Genomic DNA, 21,011 nt, shown 5'->3' with positions numbered 1-21,011 from the left:
CACCAATCCTTAAACACATTAGGTACTTTTTCTTTGAAGGCAACCAGTATATGGAACCGTAAAAATATCATTCAGCTGTAAATCTTTCCAACGGGCTTCGTAGTGATTTATCAGCCGGATAACATCCATAGATTAATATACTCAGCATTGTCTGTGCGGTACGGTCGGCACTTCCGCATTGCATCCTTTCCGCCTGACTTAGATCGGCTTCCGAACGCAAACCCCAAACGAGCGGAGAATGATATATGCCGCTCGCAGATGACTGATGATCCAGATTCGCCCGATGAACCAAACCCGGGGTGGCGGTTACGTGTTTTGGGAGACGAGGTTTCGTATTTTCCTTTCGCCTCCGGCTGTTCTTCGGTTCGTTGAACGACGTTAGATTGTGTTTTTGTGTGTCGTTCTTATTTGCGAACTATTTATCCTTGCGTCCTTTTTTCTTTCTTTTCTTGTGCACCCCGCGAGGAACCAATATTTTTGCATCAGTTCCGAGCCCTTCGCTTCGTCAGCTGGCTGTCACTTTTTTGATCCTTTGCAAATTTTTTGTTCTCGCATTATAAGGTACATGCCTGGTGTATGTGCGTTTGTGTGTATGTGTGTGTCAGGGCAAATTTTGCAACCCCAGTTTTACCCCCGGGAAGTACGGTGCAGCTGACAAACCCGAACGCACAGGTCCGGAAACTAAAATTCTGGCAAATGCTCTGTCTACCTTTGTCAGCTGTTCTCGGAGCGGCTCTTCAGAGGCATGTGAACGTGGCGAATGCATATTTTCTTCGGTTTGGCTGCGTGAAGGGGCAGGGTGCAAGGGACCGGGATGAACGAAACAAGCTGCAGCCCTGGCAACATAGAAAAGACGGCCGACGAACGGACGGATCGAATCGGGCCCACCCGTGATGAATTGGTCCCGCGAGAGCTTTCCCACGAATCGCGAAATGAGCTTTTCCGTGTCGCTGGTTTTGGTGTGTTTTCTCTCGAATTGCGCTGCTCTGTTTGCCGGCTCCTCTCGATGCATTAGGGAGGGAGCCTCAATGGGAAGGCAATGAACGGGTTAACTCGGGTGTATACTGCATTGTTCATTTCTTCTTTTCACGTTTTATTTTGATTTCATTACTTATGTTGTATTTTCTCGTTCTCTTCTTTATTTTGCACAGAATTCACCCGGCCATAAAGATCTTTTAGTTTGGTTTTATTTTCCACCAGGTACGTATTAATTATTCTTTTTTCCCCTTATTTTACCATTTTACCAAAGCCATTTTGTGTTATTTTTGTTATGTTGATTAATGATCTAGCGTCATTGATGCAACAAAATTGCTTTACAATTGATTGCACCGCTGCGCATACTTTACTCTGCAGTAAGTTACCTTTTTTATCGCTTCAGTGGGATGCATTCTTCTAGGAAACTGTTTCGAATTTCACGTTTTGTATCACTCTGTCTTGAGTTTGTTACCCCTTAGCGTACTGCATGGGGAGTAGTTTGCATTTAGACTGAACATCTCTTTTTTCTTGACTCTACCCCTCCATCTTTCCGAACGGCCTTAAAAAATCCAGCACCTTTCGGATTAAGTTTGGCAACATGTGACGTTGCAACAGACCTTGTCGGGGTGGAAAAGGAAAAACAAGCGAATCACCCTTACGTGCAGCGGGTCGGAAACGTACAGATGGCACTCGAACGTATGGCCTGATCCTGGAACGACGCACGACAACACCGGCCTCGAAAGATAATTCAAGGGAAAGGAGGGCAAAAAAAGCATGGAATGAAAAAGAGAGACAATGCATGTTTCAGAAGGGAGCACCCGGTATCCTTTCGCCCATTGTGACCGCAGTGCAACTGCAACGGAATTCGCACAGTCTCCTGCCCGACACCCACCCGGATCGCTGTGGTCGACTGGCCGATGCTGACAGGCTTTTCGTCGCCGATCGTTTGCTCAAATCCGTCCGCTCAATAAAACTTCAATTTTCGGGCGTGTTGGGTGCTTTCCACCGTCGACACTCCGTCGTGATGGACGTACCAAAGGGTCCTTTGATAGGCCGTGAGGGTAAATCGACCAAAACGGGATGCGATTATGGGTTGTGTGTGGAGTTTGGCGAGCGCTAGATGCCAGTGTATGCTGGAACAGGCTCAAATATGCGGCAGGATAACAATAACATTGAGTCACACACCAATGGGGCATGAATACTTGGGTGATGTTATTTTTCGTTTGTGTTGCCAGATTGCGTAATAGACTTCAGTCCGTTACTGACAAAGTGTGTTTTCCCAGATTAGCATTTTTATTGTTCATCGATTTGAATTCGATTTGGATTGGCGCTATGAATTTATACATTTTAATAAAAATTGCATAACGTTATAAAGGCTAGTAGATAAGCTTATAGGCTAGTAGATAAGCATAACGTGTGTCATATAATAATAAAACAATCAATACAATGACAAAACAGTAGCTTCAAAAGCGTTAATTTAGTTTAAGGTTTTCAAGTGAGAAGTGAACTTTTTCGAAATTTCATGACAAAAGAAAAAAAAACTGTATGTGATATTTTGGCAAGAAGAAAGTGAATGGAACCGAGGAAATTTCCATAGTTTATAGACTCATCACGGATATTTAGCTGGATTAAATTTAAGATGTCATGTGGAAAATCGTCCGCCGTCAGAACGTGTTGATATATGAAACCTACTCCGTACCAAATTTCAATAATTCAATGGAAGTAGTTTAACTTTTACGTTTGAGCTGCCGTTTGGAATCTGAACGCAAGAAATGTTCGGCTCTTTTTTTCTGTCGTTCGAATGCTCAGTCCAGACTTAAGGCATCCACATTTGGATTCATGAGGCATATTCCAATTATACAGTATATCCGACACCTCGTTACCATTTGTAGTACGAAGGACGGAGAAATTATTTAAGATGTACCCTGGAGTTGGATGGATAATGCAAAAAAACTGGTTGAGGATTATATTTGGCTATGTATATTCAACACTTTGTACAAGTCTTAAAAGATGCCATGTTATGCAAATGGGATTAAATGTATTGCAATTAACAATCAACTAAATCTTGCATGTCCTTTAGAGTGCATACAGTCGTTTGCTATTTATGTAATGGTCGTGAAGTTTACCGGAAACCGTTAACAATTTTGAGCATCTCGATAAAACAACGAGTGGCAAATGTCTTGTCGAGTGCGTACAGCCATTTGTTTTTAGTTATGGAAACATCTCCTGATGAGCATGTGCAGCGTTGTTTTGCACAAGATTACGGTGCTCTAACCGGCGCTGCTAAGAACCCGCTGCTTCCAAGAAATGCGGATTAACAAACGGTTTCGTGCTAGCGCTTTGTCCTTCCGGAGGACCAAAAAAAACAAGGAAAAGGAAGACGGCTCACACACGGGCCAGAGTCGGGCTTTTGGCACTGAAAAAGGGCTCTTTTGCGTCATGGGCGAAAATGCTACAGGGGAGGGGGAAAATACAAGAGTAGTAAAACAAACACACTAAGGACAATGGTATACAAGAATCCGGAGCACTTCCGAGCGAGGAGTTTGCATTTGTTGGTTTTTGTAGGTACGCTTCTCAACAGAAGGGTACTTAACATGCTATGTACACTAGGGACGAACGGAGAGAGATAAAGAGCAAAAAAAAAACGAAAGATACAATACGGAAGAAAGTTTTCTTTTCTGCACCGGGATGATGCTACCGACCGACCGGCGACAATGTTGATGATGATGATGCACTTTTGGCGAGGATGTACCGTTCGTTCGTGATCGCGTTTAAAACTAAGTTAAGTTTGCCGTACCTTTTGGCACAATGTCGTGCTAGGCCCGTAACGAGACCTTAAACGGTGAAGCAGGGGAATGCTAAAAGAGCAAACGGTACAGCACAGGACACGGCAACGAGATAGGACAAAAGACACAAAAAAACAACAACAACAAGGACGAGTCAGAATCCGCTCTGGTCGTAAATCGAAAATTGAATTTTCCATCAGCCGCTGCTGAATGAAAGGTGAGGAAAAGTGCGGTTGGTTTTTTTCTTTCCCCAAACGCCACGGGGAAACCCCACATCGTAGTGGCCGGGATTGCCGCCCGTTTGTTCGGTTTCCCTACGCAAAATCCTCTCCCCCGCACGCGCGTCCCTCCCACGATGATAGCCCATAAAAATGTCAGCATAAACCTTTTATCGGAAATTTAAGGTTTCCTCTGAACCTTCGAAAAGCGATTCCGATTGCGGCCGGTCGCGCGCTAGCGTTGCAGCCGGAAGTTCTAGAACGTTTGCGCGGTGCCAATTCCTCCGAGGCATTGCCAAAAAGTACGAACGAACGCGCCCTAGACTGGAGGGTACTGGCGAACGACAACGTAATGCTTTTAGAATTGACTTTTGTGCGGTTTCCTTAATTAGGGTCGCTTGCGCTCGCACGTAGGTGGATTCCGCCTGCCAACTGGCCAACCTTGTCTGGGCTTCCCTGCGTCCGTTGTGGTAGTTTTTCCCGGGCACTCTCCTCGGCCCCGGGTCGAGTTGGGAGCGTGATGGATCGGTTCGTAATAACGTTACCGGTGCCAAGGATCTGATGGCATTACAAACGTACACCCACCACACGGTACACAGCATTTCGGTCGAAAGGATTAACTATTCATGTAGTCTTTCGATCGGAAATTTATTTCCTGTGGTGCATTTGTCTAGCCGCAACTAGGAACGTGTTCGCCTGAAATTGTAGTTGCTAATGAACCATTTTTTGATAGGGTCAAACTTTGCGTTGGGCTTTGAGCTCATGGTTATCGTTTCGAAACAGAAAACCACCTGTGAACATTTCAATCAACATTTTGATGAATAATTGTCTAACGCATATGCATATGCACTCTTATACTTCTAGAGTTCTCTACAAATTTCATTTCTAGAAATTTGACAAAAAGTTGGAATCTATCTCCTTTGCTAGGCTTCTTTTGTAAATTATATTACTAATTGTCATCCGACGATTTAGTCTATTTTGGTTTTTCTTACTCGTATTATTCTTCCCCTAACTTCCGGTTGATGTATCTCCATTTCCGTTCCGTCCGTATTCCTTTTTCGTAAAGCTTTTGATATTTCAATCTGCTTCTTAAAACTATTGTTTATACAATACGATCTGATTCGTTGGCTCATCAGTTGATGTATATTCTCTTTCATTTTAAAATTAGCTCTACTATTCATGTTATAGTTTCATCCTATAAGCAATTTGCAATCTATACGTCTTTTCTTAACCCTTATATTTTACATTGAATCGATATCATATTAGTTCATTTAAATTTAGAACTTTAATGGAGTGTGTAGATATTGCTAGTAAATAATTTACAATATCACCTTCATGTAAGCCTCTCAAAGTTATACTGCTTCGAATTCAACTAATTCGATTAAACCAGTTCAAATATGGGACATAACCTTTTTATTTGTCCTAAACAAAAGTGCATTACAAATAGAATTCAAAGTTTATAGGAGTGTTATGATATCTTCGTACACCATTGCTCGAATTATGCTAACTATTAGACATGCGCGTGGTAATAAATTTTGATTCCATCATACCAAAAGGATGGATTACGGGATGATACTTCATTGTTTTGCATAAATCTCGAGCGTAGGATGCGCATTTATGATGTTTGTTTTCGAGAAATTTGTGTGTGTTCCCTCGCCATTCTTTTCTTTTAAGCTACGCTACCTTTAATGATTCTGTTTACCTTCGTTACGTCTGCTTATTGTTTGCATTGCGCGTTGCATTATTTTAACATGGCCGTGGCGCTGTTTTTAGGCTATCGTTGGAACGGAGCATCTGGTTTGTTTGGGGCGGGCTTTCAGCGTATCCGAGCGCCCGGGTGGGGGGGGGGGGGGGGGGCAGGTGCTGGTGTTACGCAAAAGGTAATGTTTTGGTACCGTTTTGCCAAACAGCGCCAGGAACCGCCGACCGGGCCAGCCTCAACGCGCAGGTGACGCTGTAAAGCGAGTGAAATGTAAATATATAGTCGGGGAAAATATCTCCCGGCGACGCACCACGGCGTCGGTGTGTTTGTGTCCGTTGGTGTGTGTGTGTGTTGGTGTTTGTGTGTCGGTTAGTGTTCATGATATGTTTGTGCTGCCGTGTGAAGGTGTACCAAGGCAAGTGAGCAGTTGTGCAAAACATCTCCGAGCGTAGGAAAGGAGCAAGCCTGTAGGAGTCCGTGGTCGTATTCGCCGAACCAGGCGTTTGTTTGCGGAATAATTTTAACCAGCGCACTACACGGAGGCTGTGTGTGCCGTTGTGATATTTGTGTATGTACGCGCGCGAGAAAGCGAGCTAAAGTGTACAGGATTCGAACGGCGAAGGATCCGGCATCCTAGTGTCGGGGTTTCCGCTGACTTCTTGCTTCATCTTGCGCCGGAAGTACACCTTCCCTCGCTGCCACCCCGGTTGCGGCCGACCGTCCCAACCCCCGGGACACCCCTGGCTCCCGGTGCCGCGCACCGTTCACCCCTCGCCCACATCATAATTGCTTGTGCACCGGTAGCTTCCGCAACGCCGCCACATTGGAATACCAGGAGGAGAGTTGTGCGTGCTCGCACAGCGTGGAACCACCGCCACCATCCTGCTGCAGGTAATTTTCCCACCTGATTGTTGTCGAGTGTGTGTTGGTCGCCTTCGCCTTCGCCTTTCCCCCCACCCCACTCCTCCTCCTCCTCCTCCGCAGGCCGTGTAGTACCTTCCTTCCGGAGGAAGTGAGATCTACGATCGGGACGAGCGGCAGCGCGAATGCTCTCCGGAATCGGACGTCTTGGATTTGCCAAGGGCGCAAATCCTTGTCGTTCGCTGGAAACACACCCAAACAGGGACACAAACACGGATACGAAATTCTGCACACGGTGTGTGTGAGTGTTCGGTGGAAAATTTTCCGATTCGGCAGAACGGACCCCTCTTCTCCGGGGGGAGGGCGGCACGAAGACAGCGAGGAATGTTAAATTTTTCTATTTCTACCGAACGTTCGACACCGCAGGCAGCCAAAACTTGTTCTACATCGCATCGCATGAGGAGCGAGAGGGGCGGTTTTGCATCTGAGGGTGAGGTGGAGCGGTCGGGGAGAAAACATCAAGAACATGCGAAACTCATTCCATTCCTTCGGCGGAGCGTAAGAATGACGAGGAGGAGATGGAACGCAACCGTGAAGCAGACCAACCGAAAAATGTGGTCCGTTTGGATAATAAGAAAAATTAGTCGCACGTACGAAAACATCAACGCACCGGCCACCCACTTGGCTGGAAAATATTAATTCTCCACATCCACTCGGATGCAGAAATTAGCTCACAGTGGTCCAGCAGAAGACATTAAATGGTCTGCGCTAGCCTTATTGACATTTTTTCAAATAAATAAAGTTATAAATCTTTGGAAGGTTTTCAAAATCATATGAAGTAAAACATTGCGATTTTCTCATCGAACATTACTAAGTGATGTTAAGGATTGAGTTAACTCCTTGGAGTTTGATTAAACAAAAAATATATATTTTAAAACATCAAGATTGTTTTGTAATACACCCTGCTTTTTCGAGGCTTGTATTACCTAGATAAAAGTAGAAAAACATACATCATATATCCCTTATGTTATCTGGGAAACATTCTCACCAAAAGGCTTGCTGTTTTTAATTTGTTACAAGTTATTTTATAGAAAAAATGTTGGAACTAATGAACGTACAAATAATTGAAAATTTTCAAATTAAAATCATAACAAAAAGGAAGGCAGCTTAATTCAAACCAAATTTAATTCTAAACAGATGATGGTTTGTAATTAACAAAACTATGTGCTGAATTTGACATTGTTGTTTTTACATTTGCCCAGGGACGTTGTGCACAGGGTTGTTGTAAGGATAATATTTTGGAATTTTTTGTTTGAGAATCTGTATGGTTCCATGTTATCCAATCAAACAATCCACTCGCCGAACCACTGTACAGCGGGTCCTCAACGATTGAGTCGCCATTTTCCCTGCGGCTTCCCGGAATGCCCAAGCTCTTATGCCCAAGAGGGCACGGAGACTTTCAGTCGCAAACTGGAAGGAAAGTGGGAGTGAGAAAGAAACTGCAAACGAACACTCAAAAGCCTTTTGGCCTTGAGCTGACCGGCTCGCGATGCTGATGATGATGATGATGTTGATGCTAATGTTTGCGACTGAATTGTGCCTCAAGTTCACCCCAGAGGTTCACTATGGGTAGTTTTCCCGTACCACTGTGCAGATTTGGTTGAAATGTATTTTGAATTCCATTTCATACTTCGCTTGTATTACTCGACTTTTATAAGCGCAAAAGAACGAACGAGTGTTTGTGTGCAGCTAATTCGTAATGAGCAACGGTGACCGGAGTTGGAAAAGCTCGTAATTGGGAGCCGTGTTTTGGGACACATTTTCACTCATTTATCGATCGACGGCCTTTGCTCGAGCGCTTTTCCTGGGGCTTTTGTTTTTTTTGGTATGGCCTCATTTCATCGTCCTGGATATCCTATGTCTTTCTCAAGGCCTCAATGCCCGGGTAGTGTTGCAGTGTTGCACCACGGTGGCACCTAGTGTCGAAAACTTTCCTGCCGACCCGTTCTGCCAGTGCAGCTGCATCCCATTTCGGTTCGGTCTCGTTGGTGTTCGCAGTTCGATTGGCGGATGAAAGTTTTCCCGCTTTCCTTCGGTGGCATGCTGACCGGTCGCCGGGTGGTGGATCGCCCGAGTTGGCATCCTTTACAGCCGAGTCCAAGGCACTGGCAGGAGGAATGCTCGAAGGCAATGCCTCCCGAGGAGGAGATTCCGGCCGGCCCCGTTCTGCTCTGGCTGTTCGGCTGGGCAGCATAGCACTGCCCGAGTGTACCGATACGGAATGGGAGGCAAAGTATTTGCTTTTAACTGCTACCGCTAGCCCCCTGCACCGGTGGAAACGCTGATCAACAGAGGGACGCAGGGTGGACGGACTCCAAAGTTATGCCTGCAGGCAACTACTACACTCTGGTGGCTGTGGTACAAATTGCTTGATTTGGCTTTTCTAACATGATAAGGTTTACCAAACACATACACACACATACAATTCTTGGGTACTAGTGACCAAACGGTGCACCTTGGCTTATTGTGCAATCTGGACACCAACTTCCTACGAGGCCCAGAGTACTCTCTCGGGGACCGAAGTCATGGTGGCAAAAAAGAGATGTCACGGGTCGTTTATTTCGATTCCCTTCAAAGTGAGCAATTATTTTATGTGAACGGCAAACGGCCGTTTCATTTTACAGCAGCCCGTAGGGTGGAACAGTTTGCACATAGTTTAACATATTTTAACGAGCAACTTATGATAGTTGGAAAACGGGGAGAAACAGAGAGCGGTGCATTAGTGTTACGTCGCTTTGAGGATATGAAACAGAGAAACCGTTTTCTAGTCAGGAGCGTGAAATCGGTTCATTAAAAGGCAAGATAGTTTTGGTATGACACGGTATAATAATTTGCATCTAAGAGGAAATATAGTAAACAGTAGAGAGAGGTTTGTTTTATTAGATAACATTTTGGAAAAAGGTTGCATCTTCTTTGTAATAGCGATTAAAAGAACAGGTGTGATTTTTGCGATTGAAAAACAAGATTTAAATACGTGAACACGTCATTCACTACATATTCACGTAAGAATGTTCATCGAATTTCAAACCCAAGTTTTAAACTTAACCTAAGAATGCGTCAGTATGTCTAAACTTTAAATTCAGTATAAATTTGGGTTTAGAGCAAACCCAGTTTTCTTTTTATTTTTCGGTCCTCTAATAAATTCTTCTACATTTCATGGTGAATATTGCCAACTCTATTTTACTGTAAGTCAAGGGGCGAAATTTTGCTAATACCTTGAGCACAGACTATTTGCCGATGATTTTGGATACGTTTTTGGATGTTTTTTTGAAGTTTTTTGATGAAATCTGCCGCATGGACTTGTTTTTGCAAATATGTCTTAGTCAGGGCTCAAATAGTTTCAAAGTATTGGCCTTCGGAGTAGTTTAGCGGTTTCAGCCCTTTGGGATACGCTTTTGTATGCAGCGCATAATTTACCGATATCAACTTCGGCAAGTAATTCAAGTGCCTTACTTCCGCTGTCACAAATGGATCCTGAAGCTTTCCACGCTCGCAAATTGTCTTTCAATCATCATTCCTTTTTTCAATGAATTTTCCAGTTAAACGTTTTCGGTTAAAGTGCAAAACGCGTAGAATTATCACAAATTGTTTGCCAAGTCTAGGGTTTACATCCAGATTCAAACTCTTCCGATACTCTCACCTTTCATTTTTGACAACTGACTCAATAAAACAATATCAATGATGCACCATTTGTGTAGGATTTCTTGGTGCTGTGAGGTTGGTGCATTTGAGGCTGATTGAATGTTGAATGTAAACCAATATACACAATAATTAGCTAGAAAAACGTCAAAAGAAAAAAAACAAATGCGTATCAAAATCGTGCCTAGACTATCTGGGACACCATATAGTACTCAAACTGCTGGAACGCAAAGTCAATAAAATATGTATTTTTATCGGTTTTACGGAGAAGTTAATATCTTTTTCCGCGCCCAAAGGTACAACATAAAAATGGTAACTAGGTATTAAAGCTCGTGTCACCCAAACCTTCTAATTGTTTCTTTCTTCACAATTTACCTGCACCGCAATGTATTACAACATTCAAGCTGCTTTTTAATGCTGCCTGAAAATGTCTTTGGGACTCGCATTACATTCGAAGCGTGATGCTTTTGCACAAATGCGACGTGTTGTAATACGCCTTGCAAAACAAACGCTTCACTCGATCAACAAGCCTGGCACGTTATAGTGCTCTCGCAAACCATTATATAAATATTTACACATCCCACTCGAACTAATACAAGTGACTGACTGCACAATCGCAAGGCACGAGCGCCGGCTACCATTTCTAGGAATTTCTAATCTCCAGCTTCGGTCGCACTTTGCTCGATCCGAAATAATGAGGTTCCCCCGGCGTGGGGCGAACGTGAATCCCGTGACTCTCGGCCGGCTCTTACGGGTTTCGCTCACCCTCCCCCTCCTGAGCCTCCTACGAATGTCTGTTACGTGAGCGTTATCCTTTCCCTTATGGTCGGGCTCACGCGGAAGTGAAGTGTACGTGCCGGTCGCCTTGTTATTCCTGCCGCATCCTTTTTTTTTGTCCCCGACCGAAGGAAACTCTCATGTGGGAAGGATGCTGAAGGGAGCTGTGTTGACTTTGAAATCGTTCTCCATTGCATTGCCGGCCACTCGCTCCCTTTCCGTTCCTACCGCGGTCGCAAATCTCAAGCATTTAGAAAGCGGGAGCGAAAGGTCAACTGGAATTAAAAAAGACCGGAGATTATTTTAAATAAATATTTATGCCTCCGATGTGTTTGTTGTGGAATAAAAGGGCTCATGGGAGTGTACATCTTTCCCGACCGTTCGACGCCGTTCCGGTCGCACTTTTCTGCACTATTTCAGCTTTGGATTTAAGCTACCGAGCAAAGCTCATCAGTTATGCTAACAAATGTTTGGCCGAAGGTAGTTGGCGGAGGGCTAACAAGCTCGTTTTCGTCGTCGGTGTGATGAACCTTTTCATCGTGGAAAAATTGTCAATTCGTTGGGTCACTGTATTTTTGTGGTTTTCGTGCAGAAAAACAGAAAACCACCAATGGAGGCGAAGATATATAACAGAGGGAAAACATTTCCCTTCTGTGCGCTCGGTACCCGCGTTTTCCATCGTGGAAATATCCTTCCTTCCACAAAACTCCCACTCCCCCGCAGGTCGGAAACGCTGTCCAGGTGATGATGAATAATTTGTACTGATATCCATCGTGACACTGTTCCGCCTCTAGGGGATGGTGATTTTTCGCTTTCTCGCCTTCCCTTTCGCGCGCCGTCGTTCCCCTTTTGATGGTGGTTTTTCCGACCACTTTTTGGCTGTGCAGGAAAATGGTTCCGCTTCGGGAAAACTACACCAACAACAAGCTTCGCGCTCCATCGCTACTAGATTGGCCGTCGTAAATTTATGTTGAATGCCATGTGAAAACGTCAAGCCTTTTTTTTGTACGATCCGCGCCTCACAAACGGGTTCCGGTTTCTCGTCGTTCACGAGCGGAACCTTTTCCTTCGAAACACATATGCTGGTGTGCCTGACTGTTCATGTGGGACCACCCGAAGGGTTTAAAGTCTTTTGGGGGGCTTTTAACGTCTCCGTCTCGTTTACATGGGCGTGAGCCGCAGAAAAGCTTCGGAAGGTTTCACATTAATCCGTTTCGCGTACGACGTAATAATACATGCCTAAAGCCATAATGATACAGTAAAATCTATCTTTAAAACCAAACATCGAATGCCTTCGAAACACAATTTAAGTAAAGCTAATTGTGGTTTCGTTCGAATGCAACGATCAGTTGATGGATATGCTAGTGGCGAATATACGTTTATAGTTCGAAGGATTCTTTATCCTTCTATCGCTTCACAACGTGCAGTTTGACGTGAGAAAAACTGGACTTTGCTTCCACCGAGCTGCGCCTCTAATGGATCCTGTTCGGACCCACGCTCGTAGTTTGTGCCCGTAGGCCCAGAGGCGAGTGATTGACGGGCTCTCTTCTCGTCACAAAGTGCCAGCGCGGCAGACGAGAAGTGACTGACTGGTTGACAGCTTCAAAGCAACATCCACCCGTGATTGACAGGATGCAAATTTAACAACGCACACGATAATGAAAATTGTCCCACGTTTGATGGCATTGTGCGATGGGAAAGTTACCCAGGAGGAGTTTCCGGTCTCACCGAAGGTTCGTGTTCCGTACGCACACTGCCATGGATGCTGCAGCACCAAGTTCACTTACCACCAAACCGGAAGAACTTACCCTGTATATCCTTCCGACCCGACTTCATCCATCCAAACATCCTGCTCTCTTCGCACTCTCCGCACTTTATGGATCGTCAATTTCTCACCACGCGCCGGTTCGTGATATCCATCTTTTATGGCACGCGCTCTAATCACACGCGCGGGTGAAATTAGGTTAGCGGAGCAACAAACGCCAGAAAACTTCAACTCCCGCGAACCGGAGGCGGTGAGGTTGAGATTAAAAAATCATGCAATCACAATTAGTTTAGAGGAATAATTTATGGGCAGCAAGAAATGACGCTCGTATTCCTGCACCGGAAGGTAGCGAAATGTGAAATTGCGACGGCGCATCGCGTCGTTCGGTGGGAAATATGTGTGGAGTAGTTTTCCAGTTGAGTTCCACTGTTTTATGTAGCAGTAAATTTTTTCGTGTTTGCTTCCTGCCATGGAAGGAGGCGAACTTATAAAAGGCGAGGAGGCGAAAAATAGCGAATTTTCGCAAGATGACTCAATTGCCTATTTATTCCAAAACTTGTCACTTTCTTACTCCATCTTGTTATTTCCAAATATAATACAAGAAAAGTATCTAATGATCATCATACATTCATAATGACAGTAAGTTCCTTGCTTGCAAACAAGTTTGTAGAAATGAAAAACAAACTTAAAATTATCAACCAATATATTACATTTTCAACTTTGGGATATTTGTTATGGACTATTTCTTCCAATGATACTCAATTATTGTTTCGGTTGATAAACAAATTTCTAGCAGATATGGACTGTTCATTGAAAATAAAAAATATTATGAAACAGTACCGTTGAAAAAAAAAAGGAAGAACAGTTGTAAAAACTCAATTTAAACTAACGACCATACAGTACGTTACAGTCGAACCGTTCCGATTAATTATTGTAATCATTATCGATAGTTCAGTGGCACATTATTCACGGTTGCTCTAGCGGCCGAGGGTGACCATAATTACAGCGAATTATGTCCCGTGACTGGCGATGGAAAATAATTTTCCAACCGTCCCTTTCGGCCCGTCGACTGTGGCCTACGCAAAAGAGCAGTGGAAGGGAACAAAGTTTTGAGGGCTGGAGCGAAGGACTAATGGCATACGTCGGTTTTCCGATCGATACCGATTCCGAACACCCGTTTGGGGATGAAGCGTCACAGGCCCAGGCGGGGATTGGGGTTTAAATTTTAATTGTTTTCAATTTTGATCACTTTTATTGTCTTCTTTTCCCCATGCGGTGCGACATTTTCCATTCGTCCGATTCAGTTTTTGGTGCTTAATTTTTGTTTCTTCGAGCGTTGGCGGTTTTTATAATACAGTTTCATACAAAAGAGCTTATTTCGATCCTGCTTCTTTTAATTATCACTTGCAATATGACGAGCAAAATAGTGTTTTTTATGTAACGACGTTGGAAGATTGAAGAAGCAAATATCATGCAATTATTTTATCCACAGAGCTTAAGGAACACTGATGAGGAAGTTTGAGCTGGCAGTTGAGGCGTCAGTTGGTCGTAAAATACTTTCAAATTGTTTCCACCAGAGCTCGCTGTTTGTCTTTAAATGTTCAGATCCAGATAAAAACATTTTAATTTAATTGCATTGCTACTGCATTACATACGCAGTAGATGTAAAAAGTGCTTTAATGTTTGGTAAATTGGAATCCAAGCAAGGATTTTGTATAAATAGTTGTCACCAATTTAATGGGCAATTTTTCAACACAGTGTAAGTTTTCAGTTTCAACTACCTTCACAATATAAAGCAATCACGAGAAGTAATTTACTGTAAAACTTTGTTTTTGTACCTACCTTTTTAGTGCCTTCTTTGAAAAACCAAAAACCTCCAAAGATATTTAACAAATATACTAAAAAGTAACAGTTTACGTATTTAAAATCTTCAAAATCTTCAAAAATAGTGAATTTATAGCGTTTTGAAAATAGGGGTCAACATGACCCCTAAAAAGCATTCTAGGGATAGTCGAGTTGGTTCTCGGAACTGGTTGAACAGAAATATCTGAAATTTTTGTTTTTGAAGTAGCAATCTTTTTGTTAAAATATTCAGCCGTTTGCAAGATATCAAAATCGAAAATTGAGTTGGGGTCAAAATTACCCCTATTTTGATTCTTAACACTAGAATCCAAATTACAAATTTGATTACAAATTTTGTGCATACACCCCTTTTCATATTTAATTGATACAATGTCATCTTTAATTAAAATTAGTACATCACTAGTACCGGAATAAAGCTTTAGGAAATAATTGATATTTTCCACATTTACTTTTTCAAAAGCTTTTAACTTATAAGTTAGACGAAATAATCGAACAAATCAAAAGTGTGACATTTAAGAGATTTTTATTTGCAACTGTGTAAAGACACTTGCCGAAACATTTTTATCAAAAGTTTGTTTTTTGCAATGGCTTTAGACAGATTTTCCATGTGAAACTGGTAATTGTTGAAAATCATTTTATTTTATTTTTCTCTTGATCATTTTTCGTGTGAAAAAAAACACAACGAAATCTTTAATTAAAATAGGTACATCATTAATATCTGAATAAAGCTTTACGAAATGATTGGTATTTGCCGCACCAGTCACATTTAAAAAAATTCATGACTTATAAATTAGATAAATTAACGGAGCAAATCAAAGTTAGACATTTAAGTGATTTTGATTTGTAGTCGTGTAAAGATGCCAACTCTTGCTGAAACATTTATGTCAAAACGTTGTTTTTTTTCAATGATTTTAGAATGATAAGAATGAATGATTGATCCGTGTAAAACTGGTAATTCTTGAAAATTTTCATATTGTATTTTTCTCTTTAACATTTTATTTGTTACTACCTCTCACATTTAACAAGGCGTTCCGATTGTTTTGTTGCAATTGCGTTTCAAAATGGCGTGTCATTAAGAAAATTAATTCTTTCCACCGGCTGGCGGGTGCAATTGTTTTCGATTCCCACGTCACCGATCCGGGTGTCAATCGGGAAATGAAAAATTTCTGCCGCACTTTCCGTTTGGCGGTACCCCGTTGTACCCCGTCTGATTGATAACCATGAATTGATTATATTGACATCTGATACCGACGATGGGGGAACGGCGCATCGGAACGGATGCATGCTCTGCAGCACCGTATATTGCGTCGGGCTGGGAAGCCGAATAGCCGACTTTACCGTCCGCTGGTCGTCTATCATGCTGATGGAAGTATTCCCACCATTTCGTTGCAACATGGAGAGTGTGCATAAGAATGTGCAGCCGAACCCGGCCCAAGGCCCATGCACTTTTCCCATGCGTTAGTTTTTTTCTTCCTCGTTAGAATTTAGATCGATTGACAAGCGAACGCGCCGGGCAGGATGTGGCGATGTTGCACCGGCCAAGGCCATGTTTTGCGTGACGGCCCGCCGGCCCCGCCGTGGTTGTTGCATTCCCTCCTCGCCCAGCAGGTGACAAATCAGTCACGGCCGGATGCCGCCGTTTCGCTGGCGCTGCTGGATTGGTGAAATTCTGACATGATTCGCCTGGTGCGTGTGGGGCGCGTTTTGGCACCCCCTCCCTCCACCAGGCGCTTCGACGTTGTGGTAATTGAATTACGCCAATCACATCGAAATGGTTCAATTGAGTCAATAAGCCACCGCCGGTGTGGTCGGTGGCCGATGGTCGTGGCTTTCCACCTCCGTCCGGGCCGTGTCTATGCTGCGTGACGTGTGCGATTTTGATGTAGCGTGAAGACATCGGTTTCAGCATCGATTCCCCGGCACAGCATAACATGCGCACGGTGGCCTTTGCCCCCTCCCCATCGAGATATTTGCTTCCGCCTGGTCGAAGGGTTGCCGCAGCATGGTCTCTGCACCGGGCACTGGGGTATGATTGGAATTGATTTGCATTTTTAATCTTCAACGTTTGGATCGTGGCGTTCCCGCTGCTGCTGCTTCTGCGTGCTGATATTCATCTGGAAGCTTAGTGGCTATTGTGTACGACAGCGTCGTGGGTCATGCTGTGGTTTGACTTCTTGCACTTGGGCACACTCACGACTTGGAATGCGGATGAAGGCGAACGGTCCGAGCGCTTCATTTGAAGCACACATTCCTTGGTGAGGGTTTCGATACCAAGACCACTTCGTCGGAGCTATTCAAGAGATTGGATCTCGGCTTCCACTGTTTCTAGTTGGTTCTTCAACAGAGAACAGCTTCGGGTTTCGGTTGCGCAAAAACATGCTGCAGGTCTGCATTTTAGTATTGCTTCCGATAGTTGAACTGATTCGCTTGCCCAGCATAGGCACAATCCAAAGAAAGGAGAAAATGTTTTCAGGCAAATGGTGTTTTGCGGAATATTAAAGAAAAAAATTTTGTATTTCGAAATGTTTATGGAAATTATTGTTCATTAATGTTCCATACAAAATTATATAAACCTGTTCATGATTTCAATCGTTTTCTCTCGAAATTGCAAGAAAACCGTAGTCGACAAATATTAAAGATTTATCTCAACCGCCTTAGTCCTCGACAGCGGCTATCAGAATAGGTCCCAACATAAGTATTTACATAGCAAAATAGACAAATTTCATTACAGATGTTCTTGTACATTTTGTTCCTCACTAAAAATGTTTGCTTTCTATCCGATTCGCCACGATCCTGTGTTTGGTTCACGGTTCACCTGCGAGATGCAAATCGCAGCCAATTTTCAAAACGAATTGCCTGTGCAGATAGCGAGCAAAGAACTAAACGTTTAATTATATTCGATGTGGCTTGCACCATTTTTTTTTCCTAAATCTTCCCATGTCTGGAAGGTTTTCTCTCCTGCTGAGCCCAAGGGACGGGAAAGTGAAAGATCGCAAAAATTATATCGCCTAATGGCTGCCGGGCGCTTCGGACTGGGAATTTGCTTCCAGCTGAGCGATTAATTTCCGAGCACGAGGTGCCATGGAATGATTGCACGGAGTTTCAAAGAATGCCAGCCCCACCCAAAACCAAAAGATGGATCGATAAAAAGACAAACAAAGGGAGGAAAAAAAAGGGATAAATTCTGCTACTGCTTGATGAAACTTTTCGGAAACTCGTTTCACAATCGCTTGGCGAATTATTTATGAAGGCGGTTGGTGGTTTCTTCTGGTTCGTTTTATTTGCCAGTTTTAATGCATTCGGCCCGCGGAATGGACGGAGAATCGCTCGGTTATTGGTCGATAATTACGGACCGAGCGTGTGGTGGATGCTTAAAATTAATTTTGATTCCCGTTCCCGGGATGTTTTCTTTCGGGGAAACCGTGACGATGAGTAATGATGTGCGAAAAGAAAACACCTGAGTAAAGAGTAGTTTGATTTGACGCTTGGAGGAGCTAAAATTTCCGTCATCCGAGCTAGGAATCGGGATCGACAAAAAATGTTCTAACTGTATCTAAATATTTCAATTCTTTGTTATTTTCAGAACGACCAACGGTAGGACTGTACTTAATTAATTTTCTCAAAATTAAATAAAAACCTGCATCAATTCAACTTAGCTTTTCCTGAAGATGGGAAGATTCCAATGGATCATTCGGAGGAAAAAAATTATACAAAAAAAATAAAACCATCTTCGAAAGCAAAGTTTAGCCCTCCTAAAAGCTTTGCCCGCTAACCAAATACACTCTACACATTTTTAATCATTTTATTTAAATGAAGTAGCTGCACCAAAAGATAACTGTTTTCTGTTTCTTCTCGACTTACAGACAAGCCGCTCGCCCTAAGACGCTGGCTGAAGTTTTGTAAGTTCAGCATCTCTCGAGGTTTGCGAGCATTCGACCTTGCGCCACACTTTCCCAGGAGCGCCTGAGAGCGAACGCTTCCCATTACAAGTTTTCCGCTAATCTTTGCCTTTTCCGAAAACGGAACCTCTACGGAATGCTAACGTGGCGCGATGCTTCCTGCGATCCCATTTCCACAGCCTCCGTTTGCCAGCGGATCCGACGCGGATCGGCAGTCGCGCTCATTCGCCCTCTTCCATCCGGACGTGTAAAGCCATTTCTCTTGCTTTTTGCTGCGTCTTTGCCCAGGCAAAGGCGGGCGTGTCCTTTGCCGGCTGGGACCGGAGGTGTTTGTGTGCTTCGTGTTTTCCTTTCCAGCCCGACGATAGCACTGCACACTCTTTTAACCCGGGGAACCGGGCCGGTTAGGAATGGCAATAGGGCTTCGTCGTCGGTTTGGTATGTTTCATCTTCCACCTATTTTATGATGACATTTATCTTCTCGCCCAAAGTGGAAGTCAACCGGGATGGCGTGTTGTTTTTGCGCGGTCGTGTCCGGTGCGCGGCATTGGAGCAGGATACGAAACGAATAATAAAATAAAATAAAGCACATCAACCATTGGGGGCATTGTAGTATGATGCCGTAACGATAAGCTTTCGCTTAAGTTTGTGTGCAACCCTTATCAAGCGTGGGAAGCGGAAATGCTGTTAAGGAATTTTCCGTCCGACACATTTATGGAATTGAGTTTTCCCGGTGATATAAGATTATAGTTTATTATATAACCGCATCTGTCTACCTACCGGTTTCCTTTTGTCCGTCTCATTAAGTTAATATCAAAAAGGTTTAAGTTACTACATTTCAGTTAGATGATGTGGCTAACCAAATATGTAGTGTCGATATTGTGGAAAAACATTTTACTTAATTAGTTTTAATTTTCTTCATCATTCCACTCCTTGGAGTGAATAAAGCTGGAAAATCTGTTGATGTCCAAAACAAACGGTCAATCCAGCATTAAATTCCTAGATTGTTGCAAACTTCTTAGTGAAACGATTGCCAGAGTTTTGTGTGAGCCTTCAAAGAATAGTGCTTCAGTGAAATTTCGCCTTGAAAGCATTCATAAAATGCGGCGGCAGTCTGCCAAATGGACATACGTAAGCCGCCTCAATAAGGGCAGTACTTGGAGGTACTCTGCTGGGTGGGTTTTGGTAGGAAGGATCCTTCCACAAACCTTACCCAGCTGAAGTGAACAATCTTCACCAGCCCTGGAGTGCACTTCCAATATAGGTGGCCTGAAAAGCCACCATCAAAATGGCGTCCGTACACTACAGTATCTCTGGACTAATCCTTGTTGCCATGGGTAAGTGGTTTTCACATTCTCTAAGAAGATTCTCCAGCCAGATTCTGAAACAAAAACCGCAAAAGAAACGGTCCGAAACGAGGTAAGTGTGGATAAAAAGGCAAGGGTTAAAACACTGCACCAGGACGATTCTGATGCGGAAAGATGCACTTCGGTGATTGTATGCGCATTCACCGGTTGAAAGTTCGAGTTGCCATTCTCTCTTACCGGTACCAACGAAGAAAATTTTAGATTTTAAATGTGTTCTGCAAAGCATCCATGCCTTTATAGTGATGTGATTGAGACGAAATTAATAATAGCTTTGAATTGATTTATATCTTAATGATCTATGTCAAGCTGGTACACGTGTTAATTAGGCTTTACTCAGATGGCTCAATTAACGTAGTCTGGAACCATGCGGGAAGTGAATAAGTCTTCGTGAGATTTATGGCGCTCTGAACGAGATGGTAACGTCTTTATTGGAAGGTACACCAGCATGAAAAGTAACATACTATTCGCTGTAAACAGACCGATCATTTAAATAGCCACTACTTCCATCAGGTTGAATTGAGAATGGTTTCTTTTCCAACCAAAAAATCCGGTTCAGGCTCGCTGCCAATTGCGCTGTCGGATGACCGAAAAAAAGGAAGCGTTATTTCCCATTCTGAAGTGCTGAAGCGAATTGATGGTGTACTGTGCAGAAGGACATCGCTGTGCATCCTCCGGGCACATTGAAAAGTGAAAAATAGAGGAAGAAAAAAGCCATCGCATCGTAGACAAACGGTGACAGCTTCGACATTAAGCGCAGTTGAGTGGTTCGAGGCTACTCGAGATCGAGCGTTTTAACGTTGACGGCCTGTCATCGCCCTCGTGGAGTTCTCGTGTACTCTCTAACTGCTGAATGCCCGGCGGAAATGTGGCCTGGCGGGCGTTTGGTGCTTAGGTACAGGCGGTGGCAAAAAGAAAAGTAAAAACATTGCTCTGCTGGTCGTAGGTGATAAAGACGTCCGGTGACATTCGAAGCATGGCAGAAGAATGGCATTCTATTTTTCTACTGCGAAGGCGCAACATGGGCTGCGCCATCGAGGTGGGATGAGATTATTTTCTTTTCTCATGTTAATTAACATTGACGTCCAACGTGGGTGCCAAT

General features: G+C 43.5%; 1 protein-coding gene across 1 annotated transcript in view; it reads left to right on the top strand.

Annotated features, from left to right (window-relative positions):
• The window catches only part of LOC131262800 (protein rolling stone), a 47,006-nt gene that overhangs the window by 2,060 nt on the left and 23,935 nt on the right, over nt 1-21,011 (top strand). The window contains exon 2 of the mRNA XM_058264876.1: nt 1,152-1,200. The gene's annotated coding sequence lies outside the window, so the exon portion shown is untranslated. The remainder of the gene's footprint in view (nt 1-1,151; nt 1,201-21,011) is intronic.

The sequence above is a fragment of the Anopheles coustani genome, chromosome 2 (assembly GCF_943734705.1).
Source record: "Anopheles coustani chromosome 2, idAnoCousDA_361_x.2, whole genome shotgun sequence".
Lineage (NCBI taxonomy): Eukaryota > Metazoa > Arthropoda > Insecta > Diptera > Culicidae > Anopheles > Anopheles coustani.
Note: the sequence above shows the minus strand (reverse complement) of the source record. Positions and strands in the feature narration are given on the sequence as shown.